Source organism: Hordeum vulgare, chromosome 5H (genome assembly GCF_904849725.1).
Source record: "Hordeum vulgare subsp. vulgare chromosome 5H, MorexV3_pseudomolecules_assembly, whole genome shotgun sequence".
Classification (NCBI taxonomy): domain Eukaryota; kingdom Viridiplantae; phylum Streptophyta; class Magnoliopsida; order Poales; family Poaceae; genus Hordeum; species Hordeum vulgare.
In genome coordinates this window covers 572483797-572499826 of record NC_058522.1, presented here as the reverse complement: position 1 = coordinate 572499826, position 16030 = coordinate 572483797, and the positions used below count along the sequence as shown (strand labels likewise).

Genomic DNA, 16030 nt, shown 5'->3' with positions numbered 1-16030 from the left:
CTCTTCTTGGTCACGTTCCCGTCCTTTCAATGTCAACTCATAGGTCTTTAGCCGCCCGATCACCTCCATCACCGACATCTTCGTCACATCGCCCCACTGCTCGATGGTGCCAACGATCGGTAAAAACTTGTCGGGAACGGCTCGTAGTAATTTCTCCACAACCGCGATGTCTTCCATCTTTGATCCGAGAGCTCGCATCTCATTAACTAGGGAGGTTAGTTTTAACGCAAATTCACCAACCCCTTCTGACGCCTTCATGCTCATCCTCTCGAACTCCCTCCTTAGAGCTTGAACACGTGCCTTCTTGACACGATCATCTCCAGCATGCATCTCCTTGAGCGCTTGCCAAGCTTCCTTTGCCGTCTCTTTCTCCGATATGGACATAAAAACAGCATCAGACACACCTTGGGCTATGATGGCGAAAGCCTCTTGGTCCTTTGTCTCTTCGACCGCGCCTTCACCTTCCACCGCTGCCCAAACACCACGCGCACGCATGAAGATCTTCATCTTCGCAGCCCACACCCCATAATTGTCACCATCAAGCATGGGATACTGGATGGTCACACCACCACCACTCGCCTTCGAAGTCGACATGATCCTCTTCTTCGATTTTCCGTCGTCCGTGACACAACTTGACGGCGACGACAACTCCACCTGACGCAACTTGACGGCGAAGCCTCCGCACCTTGCTTTAGATACCAATACAGGACTCATCTAGCCTAGCATATCCAAGGATCTAACACCTACTTCTACTACGCATGGGTACCGTTCGGATCGTTTGGTTCATGCTAGCTGAAGGTGATATGGTAAATTGGTAATGAAATCTTGGAGTACTACTTTTCTCAAAGAAAAAAATAATTCTATTCTTGTTGTTTGGGATGGTGACGAAGCCTCTCTTGGTTTCGCTGGAGGTCAATTCAGCCGCTGCTTCTATAATCTAAACCGCATGTGATTATTTTTTCCTTGGCTCCATGGTCTACGGCCACACTGCTGCTTCACTAAGTGCTTCCATGGATCGATTCATACCGACGGTGTACGTCTACCCATATTTTCTGCCCCAAGACATTTAAACAAGTAGTTCGCTCACTTTCTGGTCGCTCCCTTTCTGGGATTCATATGAATCTTGGTCCATGGATTCTATCAAACTAGTTCACACACCAACAGTGATTTTCTTATCATATTTAGTTACACTCTATAATTCATATGAAATTAGGAGTGTACTCCGGTTTATAGGGCTCATCTCAAAATTTTCAGATTTTCATTATACAAGGCTCATTTTGAGTCTACTTTAGTTAAAGTGCTTTGTGTCTCACGTCATATTTAAATCATAGGATAAGAGAAAGAAAATTAATGGCTATGCATGCAATTTTTTTTCTACATGCACCTTGCAAGTGCAATGAAAGGAAGAATAATACATTTATTGCCTTAAAAATTGAATATGTGAGAAATATTTCATTGGCTAGTTAGAACTAGTATCATCCACTCACAGTTCACCTTGGTTGATAAGATTTCAGATTTAAGCTCTATAAACCGAAAAGGAGGGAGTAGTAGGTAATGCATTCTATAACTTTTGACGACAGAAAAATGGAATATCTCACTTTCTTTTTTCACATTCCTCGGTCCTATTTTCACATTCTTTTCTCCTATTATAGATGGCTATTCAGTGCCTGTTCGGAAGTCCACCAGCTCTAAGAAATATGAAAATTCGCAGACTGCAGCTCCGTTATCACCAATTGCAGCTCCGCCCGCTCCCGGAGCGGAGTCCTGGAACGGAGTGCCTCCGAACAGGCCCTAAGTAATAAAGCGCCCTTTTAAAAAAAATTAGAGGGCTGATCTTATAGACTCAATTTCTAATATGCAGCTCCCATGTAGTACAAGATACAATGTCCTATTTTATTTCCTTATGGAGAAGAAACTTTCAATCACGACTTCCCATGCTACATCGTCAACCACGCATGCAAGCTTCTCATAATCTACACACAGTTTCTACCTAAAATTAGTAATAACCTTACTTAAATTTACGATTTGTTATCTACAGAGTGATCATGTCCATATGTAAAAGAGTAGAACTTTCATTATAGTACTCTTATGGACAGTTCATATTCCATACCGAATCATTAATAATTTGTACTTTAGTTTCTCCCTTTGTCTATTACTCCATCCCTTCCTAAATATAACTCCTTTAAAACATTTCAGCATGGACTATATATATACGGAGCAAAATGAATGAATATACATCTTTAAATATGTAAATATATATACATGATGTTGATCCCTTACACACGCACTGCTAGCCGGCACTCTCTTGCCAGCTATTGGCTCACCTCGGTGATGAGCCTCATGTTTACATTAGCGCATGACCGAGGGGAGTAGAAATGAAAACGAATGAAGTAATAATATCATTTGTGATGCTTAAACTGTTTATCAATGTTTGCATTAGTACATGAACATAAAAAATACGTTAAACTTTCTAGAACAAATGGAAACAAATGTCGCAGGTTAACGAACTATAGATAAATGACGTATGCCACATGACGACAGCACAATTAGGTCAGCAAACGGTGCATTGTACAACGCTAGAACGAGATGCAAGACTTGGATCGAGGTTTCAGCCAAACAATTAAATGACTGCTCCGGCTCCACGGGATGCTACAATCCAAGTTGACGTTTATCAAATTTGGTAGGAAGTGTTGACGTTCCACCAAGTTGCACATTCTTTATAATAGGAAGTGTAAGAAACGAATCCATCGATCCATCCAAGTTGCCTGTAGATGGACTAAAATATAAAAGACGAATCCATCCATGTGACGAGCTTTCACATTTTGCATGCGTGTGGATATGCATGCATATGGATGAAGAGGCAATCTTTAGCGGCCGGCCTATACAAATACTAGGATCTATAGAGCCCATCCAAGCAGCAATTAAGCTATCTAGTGATCAGTTACACAACCGATAAGACCACCTTGAAAAAAAAAACAAGGGAAGCCATGGCTAGCGGCCCAGAGGCTGGGAATGGTGCACCTCCCGACACGGAGGCTGGGAAAGGTGCACCCAAGGCGCTGGCTGAGAAGACTCCGGTGACCCAGAAGGTGCTGTCGGTGTCGGCGAACCTTGTGCAGCTGCTGCCGACGGGGTCGGTGATGGCGTACCAAATGCTGGCCCCGTCCTTCAGCAACCAGGGCAAGTGCTACCCCTCCAACTGGTGGATCACGCTGGGTCTTGTCGTCCTGCTCGCCTCCTCCTGCATCTTCTTCGCCTTCACCGACTCCATCGTCCACAACGGCAAGGTGTACTACGGCTTGGCAACGTTCAAACGCCTCAACATATTCAACATAAACAAGACAGAGGAGAAACAGCTGTTTGTCGACATTCTGCCGGAGCTCAAGAAGCGTGGCCTCAAGAAGCAGGACTTTGTGCACGCCATTCTCACCTGCGTCGTCTTCCTCACCATGGCCTGCAGCGACGTCGGGCTCCAGAACTGCTTCTTCCCAAACGCCGGCACCGACGCCCAGCAGCTGCTCAAGAACCTGCCGCTTGGAATGGCGGTCTTCTCCAGTCTGGTTTTCACCATCTTCCCCACCAAAAGGAACTTCATCGGATGCACCGAACCAAACGTTTCCAAGGACGCCTCCGAAACACACGACCCTTCCACTGCTTCATCTCGACCTGTATGCACATTATGCGGTGCTCAGGGTTAGCACTATCTTGAAAAAAACCAGTTTGCCCTAGCTAGGCTAAACATGCATATGCATGCAAGTACGCATGCTGTTCTTAATCTCTTCAGTACGTACCGTCTACCGTACCATTACATTTGTGTCTATTCTTTTACTGAATTTGTTAAAATGCTAGCCATCCCATTCCCATTCACTAAGAATGTGCATGCTGTTCTTTATCCATTCGTCCTTGTTTTGTAGTGGATTTGTATTCCTTTGAGATTTGACGTTGATTAAGAATTTGTGGAACAAAAATGTATCATTTGAAACTTCTTTGGAATGTATATCTAATGATATCAAAATGGCATACAACATACTTGGAAACATACTTGTATGAACCTTGTACAACATAAGAGCACCAAACACAGGATAGATGGTATTAGAGTATAGGTCGGTTTGGGCAGGTTCTCTTTGTACGGTAATCTATCTTTATTAGTCTTGGAGTCCAAGTTTTGTAATCCATATAAACAGCCCTTTGAGGCCCCAATCAATATATACAACTATCAGTCTCCAATTATCATGATATCACATGCCTAGGTTTTCCGCACCTAGCATGGCACCGCCACCCACGCCGCCCAGGCCAACTCGGCCCCTCTTCTCCATGGCCGAGTTCCGCGCCGCCTGTGCCCCTACTTCTTCCTCCTCCTCTATAACTACCCAAACAATCCCACCTCAAATCCCAATGATCTCCCTAGTCGACACCATCGCAGATGGCTCCCCCTTTATCCCGATCTCATAAGATCTTGGCGCCCACAACTACGACCATTGGCGCCACCTCTTCACCATCCACCTTGGCCGCTGCGGCCTCCGCCACCATATCGATCCATCCTACCCTCCGCAGCACGCCGATCCTCGCTAGGTAAAAGATGATCTCGCCATCATCCACTGGATATACACACGCATCTCCACAGAGCTCTTCAATCTGGTCTCCTCCGACGACGCCACCGCCGTCGAGCTTTTGGCCTCCCTTCAACAGCTGTTCCAGGACAACTTCGACGCATGCATCAACGCGCTCAACACCGAGCTACGCACGACCACTCAGGGAGATGCCCCGGTCGCCGTCTTCTGCTAGCAGATCAAAGCCATCGGCGACGAACTCCGTGAACTCGACGATCACGTCGACGCCCGCACCTTCATCAACGCCCTCCTCGTCGGCCTCGGTGACCAATTCACTAGTAGAAAAGAGGGCTTTGGTCCACTTGATGAAACCCCATTAGTCCCGGTTCGGTTACGAACCGGGACCCATGTGGGCACTGGTCCAGGTTCGTGAGGCCAGGGCGCCGGCCGGGCCTCGTGGGCCATTGGTCCCGGTTCGTCTGACACCTTCGGTCCCGGTTTCAGACACGAACCGGGACCAATGGGCCTCGCTCCTGCCCCACAACCATTAGTCTCGGTTTTTGACTGGAACCGGGACCAAATCTTGTCCTTTAGTCTCTGTTCCAGCCACAAACTGGGACCAATGGTTGGCTTATATATATCCCCTGCCAGCGAGCAGAGCAGTGCACTGCTCTATTTTTTTGGCCGGCCGTGGGAGAGCCTTATGGTGCTCTAGCTCACCTCCTATGCACATGAGGTGTTCGATGAAATGCCCGAGCCACATTTAAGCTTTCTCCTCTCGAACCTCCTTGTTCAAGCTCCATTTTCCTCAAGATTTGTGTAGCTTTGGCGGTCCTTCATATCCCGTCCCCGTCCTCACCGTCGTCGATCGCCCGCTTCCATCTCGGCGATGGCACCACCGTGGTTAGTCTCTTCTTCTTATCTTCTTTCTAAAAGAAAAAAGTTCTTACTTGTATGATTTAGATAGATACTTATGTAATTTTCTTACTTTTATTATTGTTTGTTATTATATAGTGTGATGCTATGGCTATTAATTGTCTTATTTTTCCAGACAGTATTCGAAACACTTGACTATACTCTATTATACCGTCTACAACAGACATCTTATATCCGTCTCATACATACGGGCAGACCGGTCAGGAAAAATAGACACATCCGGGCTGTAGATGCTCTTAGCAATGTTTATTTAATACCAAACATAGAAGAATATGTATGTCGTATATACATATTCTGGTAATGGGTAAAAAACATATGAAAATCTGAGAGAACGATTGAACGTTTTAATTGTTTTACTGAATCGAATGGGATGGTCAAGGGTGGCTAACGGATGCGACAATTATGGCAAGGCAAAAATCAGGCAAGTATGATACATGCTAAGTGGATATTACTGAATGGAATGAGCATGGTGCACCAAATCCAAGATGACCTCCGCATAGTGTAATAAAATTGGAAAAAAATGTCGTGAATTCTCCCTTGTACCATATCTGACCGCTGTTCATTTACAAGGAATGGGTCTCGGAAATAAAAGCGAATAGGGAATCACTCACTAAATCGGCTATTAATTCGCGCTGACGAGCAACCTCAAGACCTGCTTGATGGATTCAACGACACGGCCGCTTGATGGATTCAACGTCCGGGATGACTGTCCAGCGACCTGAACTGCTCGCCTCTGCGGCTGCCGCGGCAACCTGCAGCAAAGCAGAAGACCGTGTGGACCAGCATCTGGGTGATGATGGATTTTTCGAAGCTGCGGCGTCTACCTCTCTAGATCAATACTGCTGCATATACGTCTACTAGAAAAAGCACATGGCCACAATACACCATGCATGTCTGACGGTCTGGTGGGCCCCGCGACGTGACAACCGGACGGATCTGTGGTCTGGATAGGGGTTACGCGCGCATAGAGTAAGGAAAGATCCGCATCCGGTGATGTTCCTTTGAGATTCGTACCACTAGATGTCACGCGCGCTCGCGCTGGTCTTCCGTTTGGCTGCGTATGACCCGGTCGTACTCAGATTTTTTTCTGAGATTATTACTGATTTTTTCTTCTGAGATTATTGATGTTTTTTAGAAATAGTTGATAAACAGACTTTTGCTCCGCTTTATGATGTTTTTTAGAAGTAGTTGATAAACAGGCTTTTGTCCCGTTTTATGATGTTTTTTAGAAGTAGTTGATAAACAGGCTTTTGTCCCGTTTTATAGATAAAACACTGATCAAGATACATAAAAGAGTAACAAGGAAGCCTTTTAACAAAACAGATCCTGAAAACTAGACAATGTAAACGCACGCGTCAGTCACCTTGTTTAAGTGTCACGTGCCTTCAAGGTCTCACACAATAAAAAAGAGGACTTATCTCTTTGTCAAACATGCCGTTTATTTTTCAGTCTTGTATCTTTATCTTTTCTACAATATTACCTATGCTGCAAAAATTCTTCCGCAACATGATCCTTTTTGCACAAAAGATAAAGACAAAAGAAAATTCTGCAACGCAACTACTGTTGTTTAAAATATACCGCAACACATTTTATGTTACAAATTTTTTTAACAACACAACATATGTTATAGAAAAAATCCGCAACACAATCTAGATTACAAATCTTTCAGTAACAAGATCTTTGTTGCAAAGTAAAGAAAAACTTTAGTGACTAGATTGTTTCAGATCCGATGGCCTGCGAGGTGACGGATCTTTCGAAATATCCGTCGACCGACCGACGCATAGCAGTGTCGATATTATTTAGCAAAGAAATATAAAGCGTGCACGCATTAATTTAATTCCCAACAAAAAGCAAACCTAGTTTTCTTTTCTCACCACGATAGATTGTCAACTACCGATCGATGTCCACGCAGATGGCCGCCGCCGCCGGCCACGAACGGAAAAGGAAGCGCGCGTACGGGAAAGACGGCCTTGCGACGGCGCTGGTCGTCCGCGTTCGCAGACGACCTCCTCGCTGTCGTGTACGGCATGGTCACCTCCCCTCGCGGCCGCGCGCGCTTTGCCGCCGTCTGTCGGTCGTGGCGGGCCGCGTCGCGTGCGGTGCCGCCCACCGCCGCGCTGCCGTGGCTGATCCTCGAGCCCTACAACTGCAGCAGGACTAAGCGCCTGCACATCCCCGAGGACGGCGCCATCGGCTCCGGCTCCGGCTCCCCAAGAGGTGCAGTAGGCAGCTAGTCGGCTGCCACGACGACGGCTGGGTCATATCAACCGCGCCCCTCAGAATCGTCAACCTCTTCTCCGGTGTTAAGGTGGAGCTCCCCAAGGAGCGGTGGTGGGTCACCTCTCGGAGCAAAATTGTATTCTCCAAGTCGCCCATGTTGGATGACTGTATCCTTGCCGCCATGGCCGAGGACCATGGCATATCGCGCTCTGCAGGGTTAACTGTCCCAACAGCGTGTGGACGGGACATAGATTTGAATCCCGCATAACACTAGAGGACGTCACGTTTTGCAATGGGGAGTTGTATGGCGTCACAAAGTACAAAGGGGAGGTTATCAAGTTTGAGATAGGCGTGAATGAGGATGGAGCGCCCGTGGTCACTGCCGAGCTCCAGCTCACCAGCTCCATATGTGGACGGATATCATCGGGCAGAAGACCAGTTACATATTTGTTTTACGTGGCAAGCTTGCAATGGCGATGAGAACCTTGTGGTCACTAGACCACGGACCATTCTTCAAGGTGTTTGAGCTCATTGACATCCATGGCGATGGAGCAGCAGTGTCTTGTACAACCACAAGAGGGTAGAGGTCACAAGCTTGGACGACCATGCATGCCTTGTTCTTGGGGTGAACCTTCTCTAAGGCGGTGCCCGTGCCTGCTAACAAAGTTGACCATGTGGAGAGAAACCACATCTATTATTCATGTTGTTTGAATCAAAATGGTATTGACTCCAATGAGGCATTAAGAATCGCCTCCAAAGGCTACATCGTCCACCAAACATATTATAGGGGAGACGACGAGAAGGACATCATCAGCGATGACATGAAGAGGATCGAATCGACGGGATACTTCGTGAAGAGCAGTCCTTACAGTAGCATATGGATTCTACCTCCGGATATGTAGCTAGTTGGATAGTCTAAACTCTAGAGAATCAACACATTAAGTCATCTGCAATAGATAGTTTATATTCCATCCAATCTGAAATGCATTTTTTTTGGGATGTCACTATTAGAATTACCATGCATGCCAAGTTCGCAAGGTTTGCCAAGTTTCTTTTATCACGAGCTCGGCAATAAAACCACTTAGTAGATAGGTAAATGAACTCGGCAAACAATAAAAATTAGGCAAACCAAATTATTTACCGCCGATAAACGGGGACTCGGCGACAAGAAGAAACTCAGCAAAGTCAAATCTTTACCGACCTCCTCCTGCCACGTACTCGGCAGTGACCTGATCGACGGACCCCATGAACGGCTAGCCGAGAGCTACGTGACAACAACAAGTTGTCTTTGTTGATTTTCTTCTAACAGAAACCTGGCAATCTTTTCTCAATATAATTTCTTCAATAAGGAATGTCAAGGGTCACCAATTTGGCACACGCCCGGCCAGAAACACTTGGCAAATCACTGACACTTTCAATCTCCCCTACAAACGATAGATCACATACGACCACGGCAGCTCGTCTATAACCTAATGCTTGCCGCCTCCACCTCCCCCGCCCCCGCAAGGTGGCCTCCTAATTCCCACTGCCATGCCTCTCCTCACCGTCTCCGATTCCCTATTGGAAACCCCACTAGCTCCTCCCCACCGGCGCTACGCCGCATTCGACCGAAATCTTGACGGTGCCCCACTCCTCCACCACCAACACGTCTCCCCCTCCAAATGAGAACAACCGCGCTAGCTTGGCATGATCTTCAACTAATTCTGTTTTTGTATGGGATGATATGAAAACATATGTATGAGTTATATAGTAGCTAGGTTAATATTTATCGGATGATATCAGGTCAAAAATATATATTTATCAGATGATATGAAAACATATGACTGAGTGATAAATTTTGATATCGGATGATATGGAAATCGATATAGAAATTTCTATGGATAAGTGTGAGAGGATATGTGTGAATGCTTTTTATGATTGAGAGTGCTAGAGGAGAGGACAATAGAGAAGAGGATGACTAGAGGATATAACATTCTAGTTTGTATAGATATGTCAATTGATGCGTACTAGTTAGGCAGTATTGATAAAAAACGACACAAATAAAGAAAATGGAAGGAAATTTTAAAATAAAAAGAAGTTAGTAGTAAAAAAATTGCTATAATTTGTAAAAATGTGGATACATGTGGAAATATTTGCAAATGCTAGCTAGTTATAGTTAATTGTTACATAATTAGCTGGCCAGATATATTAGTTGCTTGTTATTTCACAAGAGACCTGCTTGATGGTGCTGCTGCCCCTGCTCCCTTGCCCAGGAGGTCAGGACCGGCGACGCCTACGACATTGTGCGCCAAAACTGCGGCGGCGATGACAGGATGGAGAAGAACACCCCAGCAGCAGCCCCCAGGTCCAGATGCAACAACCACTGAGGTTTGCATGTGTTTTTTCTTCAGATGGTGGAATGACCAACACCAACCCCAGTAACATTACCATACCCACTGATGTGTCTGTTGGGAACTTGGGATACATAAACAGTAAGATGTATGGTTAGATCACCAAGATTAGCTGTACATCTTTCACAGCAACCCACTGTAGACAGCAGAGGATACAAGCAAGTATGTTATCATATGATCACTGCTGAAGTTTGAGAAATATAAATTCACTGCTTTTATTTTATTTTTTGTACATGCCAACAAGTCAGCACGCATGAAAATGCAGTTTGTTAGCAGAGCATCAGAAAATGGCATTTTTGTTGGGCAAACAGAGCATCAGAAAAGGCATTTTTTTTTGGGCAAACAGAGCATCAGAAAAGGCATTTTTGTTGGGCAAAAATAAATTTAGAGTTTGTAGCATTAGAACAAAAAAAAAGGGAAATTCGCCCACCGTGGGGCTCGAACCCACGACCACAAGGTTAAGAGCCTTGCGCTGGACCAACTGAGCTAGACGGGCATGCTGATTGCTAAATTCCAAGACTGCTTAGAATCCTTTCCATTCACGTGCACAATGAAGAGATCACCTGCAGAAAATGAGGACAAGAAAGATTATGATGGATCAACACACTGCTTCAAAGAAATGAAAGCCATGATGGCATCTTCAGAAAGCTCTCTCAGCAAAAGAATGCAAAGAAGAAAGAGAAGTGCGATGCCCCTTGGCTCCATAACAGATGCTCAATATAGGACCATGGAATCTACTAGAGGAACAACCCTTATGTGACTGACAAAGGCCTAAGACAGAAAAAAAATATGCCGTTATCCCCGACAACTAAAATCTCAAACATCTTACAAATGATAACCAGTTTATCTACTAGCTTGTTCGTGTTGCGCTTGCGCCTCAAATGCACGCCTTCTCTTCATAGTTAGTTGGGGCTGCCGCAGGGATCCCAGGAATTTCTCGCTGATCAAGTTCCTGATATTCATGAGCTATTATCTCTTGCAATAAGAAGGTAGCATTAAGCCGCTAATGATGCTTTTGAACAGAAAGCAACTAATGATGTCGATAGAAAGGTTGAGAAAATGGACAAATTACTATGATGCTTAAGAGTCTAACTTCACTAATTCACTTGTTGATTGGTTTTTCTAATCTCCGGGATAGGGAAGTGTACAAGATCATATTGGAGACACCATTTCATTTCATCTACTAGACTATCTAATGGTTCAAAATTCTACAAGTGATGACAGGAAGCATCTACCTGTGGGATTTCTACTAGAAATGTAAGTTCTATTTGTGTCATTTTAGCATGATTACGTACAAAATCCTGTGTAACATTGTTAAGAGTTTCCTGTGACCTGAAGAACAAGCACCAACGCCAACAACAATTCAGTGTCATCTTGGTTTGCAAATTGTAATCTATAGAATCTGATTTTGTTTAGATCATACCATCATTATACTGAATTTGTATCATTTGGAATAACACCTTGACATGCCTTGGTATTTCCCATTGACTTCATGACACAATCATGTTGGATAACCCTATTGTGAGACCAAAACTTGCAAGAACATAGAACCTTGGCACCTCAATGGGCATTTTGGAAAGCAGAAATATTTATCAGATGTGGGGAAGTTTATGAACGAGAAAACCGTAAGCAAGAGCTCGTTAGAATACTAGCTATATATAGCTTCAAGTTCAACAAATACAACCAAAATGCATAAGTTACATACTGGCTCCCAAAATATCTCATTAGATGTCGTTTATTTCACTGAATGGATATTACATGGATGACCCATCACCAATTTATCATTTATGTTAACTTCTTTTGCAGGGATTATCATCTATATTAACTACGCAGGACTAAAAAATCTGCAAAAGAAAGAAACAATAGATAATAATGAATTGGTAACTAGTGGGATAGAATCATACTTCTTATGTCCCAAAATAAATGTCTAGTACAACTTCGTACTAAAGTTATTATAAAGTAAAGACACTTGTTTTGGGACGGAGGGAGTAGTAAACACATTAGGCCATTTCTAACCGATCCCTGTTCGGCCGTAAGGGAGGATAAATTTGGTTATCCTCCCTTACAACGCACCTAACCGAACCCCAATACTGAATAGTGGAGTAAAAATTATCCTCCACCTACCAATATCCCCTTCAATTTCCCTAAATATGCTCACTCCCATCGCGGGCGAGTAAAATTGGAGCCTCTCTTCCTGCCCCCCCCCCCCCCCGATGCGCGCTGAACTGTGCCCACGGCCGCAGCCATCATGCCCGCTCCCGGCATCGATGACCCTCTCTTTGACCGGAATGGATAGACAGGTCCCTTCCAACTCCCGCCGACCACCGCCGCCAACTTGTCGCCGCCGGAAACCACCTAGGCACCGCCGCCCGCGCCAAAGAAAACTTTGGGGATGAAAAAAATAAACATCGGGTCCAAGCTCCTCCTCCAACCGCTGCAATGGCCTCCGGGGTGGTGGCATCTTCTCTAGGCATTGCACGCCGGCCGCCCTCTCGCCACTCCTCCCACGGCCAAAACAAGCTTAAAATCCAATGGCGGAGATGGCGGCCCTCGCCGAGGTGGTCGCGAAGAAAAAGTGGAAGAAGAAGGCTGGAGTGTCACCTTGTCCAAGGCCGACTCTTTGTTCAACCACTTTGGAACCCCCTACGACCACTACTCCAGCAGGGCGGCAGGCGCAGCCAACAAAAAGAACCACGGCCGCCAAGTGTTCTATGAAATGCCTACAAGGTAAAAAAATATGCCAACATTTCGGCTGATCAGTGATTGTTTGTAGCCGACGGTGATGTAGTATCTTTGTTTTGTTGTCATATAGTGGAGATGAACACGACCGAATTATTAGCATCTTTGGAGTCATAGGCCATTATAGGACTTGGTGGGTTCAATTCTTACAACATTTGGCATTATTAGGAGGTGACCCAAGACATGGAGCAAGAAGCAGAGGTGGCTGTAGAAGAGGAGGAGGCTGAGGGGGTGGTCCACGATGAGCATGTGGGCGATGAAGAAGAGGTTACAGCGGTGATGGAATCATGCATGCGGGTGTTAAGGCCACACACCAACTACAACCAAAAAGTGGATATCGCTCTTTGTGATTCTTGATGCACGATCTCCATGGATGCAACAATTAGAACATATCAAACGAAGACTATGTTTTGGAAGATAATTACCGAGCACTACAATAACTCCATGGAAATGTGAGCAAGCCATATGCAAGGTTATCTTGAGAATATTTGGAGCACCATCCATGACTAATGCAGTTGACGTTCCGGTTGCATCAACCAAGTGAATCATGCACCACCAAGTGGTGTGTAATTGGCAGAGTATGGCCCCTACATGCAACAACTATTCAAGCATAGGAATACCAAGTTCGGTGACAAGCCCTTCAAGTTGCATCATTGCTATAAAGAGCTATGCAAGAACGAAAAGTGGATCCCAATGATCATAAAGACAACTCCAAAGAGATCAAGGTTGATCATGTCCATTGAGGAGGGCGATGAGGTTGACGAAGATGCCAACAATTGACCAGAAGGTAATAAAATCGCAAAACAAAAAAGAAGAGAAATGCATTCGGTGGCACTTAAAAAAAGAACTTTGTTGCCATGATTGATACCAAGAAGGTGTTGGCGACCAGACGCAAAAGAGAGAAGATGACAAGGTGGACTGGTCTCAAAATGTTGGAGGATGAGAAATGGAAGGCCAAGTTAGCGGTTGATGCCTCCAAGCCAACCAGTGTTATGTAGCGCTTTTGTTGAAGTATCCCAATTAGTAATCGTACCAACAAAGAGCGGAGCAGACTATTTATATTGGTGCTTCTCTCACAAACAAGGTGGCACGGTTCTTGCATGAAGTAACTTCTTGAGTTTCGACAAGTATTGTCACATTCCTGGTGGACGAATAAACTAGAGTGATAAGGATAAAAGATTTATAGTAAAGACGGTAAAAATTATTGAAAGTACATAATAAAAATAAAAGTAAAAGTAGGGTTGCTTCTTCTACAATGAAAAGATTAGGTGTGAAGACAACTTAGTTTATGGTAAGAATGTATCAAGTGTGACAGTACGATGGTAATACTGATTACCTTGATTGTATGATACTCATAGCCTTTGATATGTGTGTTCCGTAGGCGTATCACCCTAAAATCATGAAACTCCTCTTCACGGGATTATACTTCATTCTATGTTCATGTTTCACCATTGCCACAGAGTGGTCGTCTCCATAATTATGGTCCTTGGACCGGAACCAAGCATGAAGTTTTGAGAATCAGTTTTATCCCATTTATCTTTGATCCTCGTAGATATCTCCACCTATCACATCAGGATCACAGATTCGCTAAACATTATGTGTTATCTGTGTAGAGGTCTTGAGATCGTCTTGCCTAAGCCATTAAATTGGACAATACACATAGGGTTCACCACAATATAACAACATACTAGACAAATCATACCACTACAAATGTGTAGATTAGGCATAAATGAATCTTACAACTTATCTACATCTCCCAAGCCTATATGGGGGATTACTCACACATCATAAGAGAGAAACAAATCACACCAGAGACTAATTCCATGAAAACCATATCGATGATGTTGTGAAGATCCAAAATAAGATGAAATGGATAATTCAAATAGTCTTGATCTCGAGATGAGATTGAATAGAGTTACACTTGTTCTCACAACTTGGAATTCTTCTTACAATAGTGAAGGATGAGATGATGATGAAGATGAAAGGACCAATACTAAGAAGATCTCCAAAGTTCTTCAGACCTTCTCTTCTTTTGTTCTGGTTGTGGTGACGGCGTCTAGGGTTCTCTCCTCCCTCGGGTTTCTTCGTGAAAGTGTTTGTATAGATATGGTGGAGCTGTTGGCACATCATACGACCACTCATAGGAGCGCTTGCGGTCGTATGAAATGTCGTCTTTTGCTCTCGTGCAGGAACGCACATATATATGTTGGTGATTCACCATCCAAGTAAAAGCTTCTTCTTTACCTATTAATAAAGCACCTATTGCTTCTGTGGTACGTCATGGAAATTGCCCCTAAAATTTGCATAAATTACCAACCATGCCACCAGTAAGTAATAGAAAACGTTTCACAAAGCAAAAATCTCGGACTGGGCCGGCCCATGTAAAAACCTCCTATATTACGCTCTGCACCCTCGGAGAATATCCAGCACACCGTATAGGCCGACCCATGCACAAGCGTCAGTTTTTTTAGTTCCGTTTATTTATTTATCTTCAGTTTCATTTTATTTTTCTATTTTAAATAATTTAGAACTTCAAATAACCTTTAAACATTTAATAAACTTAAAATTTCAAATCAACATATTTAAAAAAATAAAAATGTTTGTGACTTCAAAATCTGCTCGGAGTTTTTGTAAAAAAATGCTCGCATATACAATAAAATGTTTGCAAGTTTGAAAAAATGTTTGTAAAATAAGAAAAGTCCATGATTTCAAATCAAACTCCATGTATTAAAAATTATTAAAAGCATTTAACAGAATGCTTTCTAATTCAAAATATGTTAATGCATTTAAAAAATGTCCTAAAATTTTAAAAATAGCTAATGCCTGTTTTGATAGTTTATTTTTTTATTTAAATTTTTCCGTTCCATTGTTTTTACTTGTAATTTAAATAATTTAGAATTACAAAAGCATTTGCATATTCAAAAATAGGAATTTTGAATTAAAATGTTGACGAAAACATAAAATGTTTGTGGATTCAAAAAAGGTGCCGGATTTTTATATTTTTTTTGCAAATTCCAAAACAATGTCCGTGAATTTAATAAATATATTACTGACTTATAAAAATGTTTGTTTATCCAGAAAAACTTCATGCGTTTCAAAAATGTTTGTGAATTAGTAAAATCCTCCAACATCAAAAATTATGTTCGTCTTTTCTAGAATTGGTCGCCAATTCGAGAGAAAATACTCTAACCCGTT

General features: G+C 43.5%; 1 non-coding gene across 1 annotated transcript; it reads right to left on the bottom strand.

The window, feature by feature from the left end:
• Nucleotides 1-10519: 10519 nt before the first annotated feature.
• TRNAK-CUU lies at nt 10520-10592 on the bottom strand. The gene has a single exon. It is a non-coding gene; the product is annotated as a tRNA-Lys (tRNA).
• Between the last annotated feature and the right edge of the window lie 5438 nt (nt 10593-16030).